General features: G+C 38.7%; 1 long non-coding RNA gene across 1 annotated transcript; it reads right to left on the reverse strand.

Moving 5' to 3' along the window:
* Nucleotides 1-4,242, reverse strand: LOC127602344 (uncharacterized). The gene is made up of 6 exons (XR_007962767.1): nt 4,162-4,242; nt 3,715-3,786; nt 3,259-3,336; nt 2,359-2,430; nt 1,875-1,980; nt 1-77 (listed from the first exon to the last, which is right to left on the reverse strand). It is a non-coding gene; the product is annotated as an uncharacterized LOC127602344 (long non-coding RNA).
* Between the last annotated feature and the right edge of the window lie 292 nt (nt 4,243-4,534).

The following is a 4,534-nucleotide window of genomic DNA, read 5'->3' on the forward strand; positions in this document are numbered from 1 at the left end:
GACTGAAATCATGGAGAGTCCATGTTTCTGATTTATAACTTCTCCTGTGTTTGTCAAAGAACATTGAAAATTCAAACCTAGTATATCATGATAAGAAGTAGTAACCTGTTGTAAGGATGAAGTGGATCTCTCACTCCATTCATGGTCTCCAGAGGGTTCAGTCAGGTCACTTGGTGTCTGCAACATAACATTACGGTGTCAAAATATTCAGCATTCTTCATTCTGACCAGTTAAGAAATGAATAAATATTAATTATCATTGAACATTGCTCACGGGAGAGTTTGGGATGAATGTACCACACTATAGAAAGTTAACACTGTTCAGTTCTGTGGAACAGCAATATGGGGACATTCGAACACAGGCTCTCCAGAGTTAGGTTAAGGCAAAAGTCATGTCACCTGAAACACACTCGGGTTTTTCAGGTCTAAAGAAATTTGAGGACATGACGACTGAAATCATGGAGAGTCCATGTTTCTGATTTATAACTTCTCCTGTGTTTGTCAAAGAAAGCTGAAAACTCAAACCTAGTATATCATGACAAGAAGTAGTAACCTGTTGTAAGAATGAAGTGGATCTCTCACTCCATTCTTGGTTTCCAGAGGGTTCAGTCAGGTCACTTGGTGTCTGCAACATAACAACATTACGGTGTCAAAAGTTTCAGCATTCTTCATTCTGACCAGTTAAGAAATGAATACATATTAATTATCATTGAACATTGCTCACGGGGGAGTTTGGGATGAATATACCACACTATAGAAAGTTAACACTGTTCAGTTCTGTGGAACAGCAATATGGGGACATTCGAACACAGGCTCTCCAGAGTTAGGTTAAGACAAAAGTCATGTCACCTGAAACACACTCAGGTTTTTCAGGTCTGAAGAAATATGAGGACATGACGACTGAAATCATGGAGAGTCTATGTTTCTGATTTAGAACTTCTCCTGTGTTTGTCAAAGAAAGCTGAAAACTCAAACCTAGTATATCATGATAAGAAGTAGTAACCTGTTGAAAGGATGAAGTGGATCTCTCACTCCATTCATGGTCTCCAGAGGGTTCAGTCAGGTCACTTGGTGTCTGCAACATAACATTACGGTGTCAAAATATTCAGCATTCTTCATTCTGACCAGTTAAGAAATGAATAAATATTAATTATCATTGAACATTGCTCACAGGAGAGTTTGGGAATAATGTACCACACTATAGAAAGTTAACACTGTTCTTCTCTGTGGAACAGCAATATGGGGACATTTAGACACAGCCTCTCCAGAGTTAGGTTAAGACAAAAGTCATGTCACCTGAAACACACTCAGGTTTTTCAGGTCTAAAGAAATATGAGGACATGACGACTGAAATCATGGAGAGTCCATGTTTCTGATTTATAACTTCTCCTGTGTTTGTCGAAGAAAGCTGAAAACTCAAACCTAGTATATCATGATAAGAAGTAGTAACCTGTTGTAAGGATGAAGTGGATCTCTCACTCCATTCTTGGTTTCCAGAGGGTTCAGTCAGGTACCTGTCACTTGATGTCTGCAACATAACATTACGGTGTCAAAAGTTTCAGCATTCTTCATTCTGACCAGTTAAGAAATGAATAAACATTATTTCTCATTGAACATTGCCCACAGGAGAGTTTGAGAATAATGTACCACACTATAGTAAGTTAACACTGTTCAGCTCTGAGTAACAGCAATATGGGGACATTCGAACACAGGCTCTCCAGAGATAGGTTAAGACAAAAGTCATGACACCTGAAACACACTCAGGTTTTTCAGGTCTAAAGAAATATGAGGACATGACGACTGAAATCATGGAGAGTCCATGTTTCTGATTTATAACTTCTCCTGTGTTTGTCAAAGAAAGCTGAAAACTCAAACCTAGTATATCATGATAAGAAGTAGTAACCTGTTGTAAGGATGAAGTGGATCTCTCACTCCATTCTTGGTTTCCAGAGGGTTCAGTCAGGTACCTGTCACTTGATGTCTGCAACATAACAACATTACGGTGTCAAAAGTTTCAGCATTCTTCATTCTGACCAGTTAAGAAATGAATACATATTAATTATCATTGAACATTGCTCACGGGGGAGTTTGGGATGAATATACCACACTATAGAAAGTTAACACTGTTCAGTTCTGTGGAACAGCAATATGGGGACATTCGAACACAGGCTCTCCAGAGTTAGGTTAAGACAAAAGTCATGTCACCTGAAACACACTCAGGTTTTTCAGGTCTGAAGAAATATGAGGACATGACGACTGAAATCATGGAGAGTCTATGTTTCTGATTTAGAACTTCTCCTGTGTTTGTCAAAGAAAGCTGAAAACTCAAACCTAGTATATCATGATAAGAAGTAGTAACCTGTTGAAAGGATGAAGTGGATCTCTCACTCCATTCATGGTCTCCAGAGGGTTCAGTCAGGTCACTTGGTGTCTGCAACATAACATTACGGTGTCAAAATATTCAGCATTCTTCATTCTGACCAGTTAAGAAATGAATAAATATTAATTATCATTGAACATTGCTCACAGGAGAGTTTGGGAATAATGTACCACACTATAGAAAGTTAACACTGTTCTTCTCTGTGGAACAGCAATATGGGGACATTTAGACACAGCCTCTCCAGAGTTAGGTTAAGACAAAAGTCATGTCACCTGAAACACACTCAGGTTTTTCAGGTCTAAAGAAATATGAGGACATGACGACTGAAATCATGGAGAGTCCATGTTTCTGATTTATAACTTCTCCTGTGTTTGTCGAAGAAAGCTGAAAACTCAAACCTAGTATATCATGATAAGAAGTAGTAACCTGTTGTAAGGATGAAGTGGATCTCTCACTCCATTCTTGGTTTCCAGAGGGTTCAGTCAGGTACCTGTCACTTGATGTCTGCAACATAACATTACGGTGTCAAAAGTTTCAGCATTCTTCATTCTGACCAGTTAAGAAATGAATAAACATTATTTCTCATTGAACATTGCCCACAGGAGAGTTTGAGAATAATGTACCACACTATAGTAAGTTAACACTGTTCAGCTCTGAGTAACAGCAATATGGGGACATTCGAACACAGGCTCTCCAGAGATAGGTTAAGACAAAAGTCATGACACCTGAAACACACTCAGGTTTTTCAGGTCTAAAGAAATATGAGGACATGACGACTGAAATCATGGAGAGTCCATGTTTCTGATTTATAACTTCTCCTGTGTTTGTCAAAGAAAGCTGAAAACTCAAACCTAGTATATCATGATAAGAAGTAGTAACCTGTTGTAAGGATGAAGTGGATCTCTCACTCCATTCTTGGTTTCCAGAGGGTTCAGTCAGGTACCTGTCACTTGATGTCTGCAACATAACAACATTACGGTGTCAAAAGTTTCAGCATTCTTCATTCTGACCAGTTAAGAAATGAATACATATTAATTATCATTGAACATTGCTCACGGGGGAGTTTGGGATGAATATACCACACTATAGAAAGTTAACACTGTTCAGTTCTGTGGAACAGCAATATGGGGACATTCGAACACAGGCTCTCCAGAGTTAGGTTAAGACAAAAGTCATGTCACCTGAAACACACTCAGGTTTTTCAGGTCTGAAGAAATATGAGGACATGACGACTGAAATCATGGAGAGTCTATGTTTCTGATTTAGAACTTCTCCTGTGTTTGTCAAAGAAAGCTAAAAACTCAAACCTAGTATATCATGATAAGAAGTAGTAACCTGTTGAAAGGATGAAGTGGATCTCTCACTCCATTCATGGTCTCCAGAGGGTTCAGTCAGGTCACTTGGTGTCTGCAACATAACATTACGGTGTCAAAATATTCAGCATTCTTCATTCTGACCAGTTAAGAAATGAATAAATATTAATTATCATTGAACATTGCTCACAGGAGAGTTTGGGAATAATGTACCACACTATAGAAAGTTAACACTGTTCTTCTCTGTGGAACAGCAATATGGGGACATTTAGACACAGCCTCTCCAGAGTTAGGTTAAGACAAAAGTCATGTCACCTGAAACACACTCAGGTTTTTCAGGTCTAAAGAAATATGAGGACATGACGACTGAAATCATGGAGAGTCCATGTTTCTGATTTATAACTTCTCCTGTGTTTGTCGAAGAAAGCTGAAAACTCAAACCTAGTATATCATGATAAGAAGTAGTAACCTGTTGTAAGGATGAAGTGGATCTCTCACTCCATTCTTGGTTTCCAGAGGGTTCAGTCAGGTACCTGTCACTTGATGTCTGCAACATAACATTACGGTGTCAAAAGTTTCAGCATTCTTCATTCTGACCAGTTAAGAAATGAATAAACATTATTTCTCATTGAACATTGCCCACAGGAGAGTTTGAGAATAATGTACCACACTATAGTAAGTTAACACTGTTCAGCTCTGAGTAACAGCAATATGGGGACATTCGAACACAGGCTCTCCAGAGATAGGTTAAGACAAAAGTCATGACACCTGAAACACACTCAGGTTTTTCAGGTCTAAAGAAATATGAGGACATGACGACTGAAATCATGGAGAGTCCATGT

Source organism: Hippocampus zosterae, chromosome 6 (genome assembly GCF_025434085.1).
Source record: "Hippocampus zosterae strain Florida chromosome 6, ASM2543408v3, whole genome shotgun sequence".
Classification (NCBI taxonomy): domain Eukaryota; kingdom Metazoa; phylum Chordata; class Actinopteri; order Syngnathiformes; family Syngnathidae; genus Hippocampus; species Hippocampus zosterae.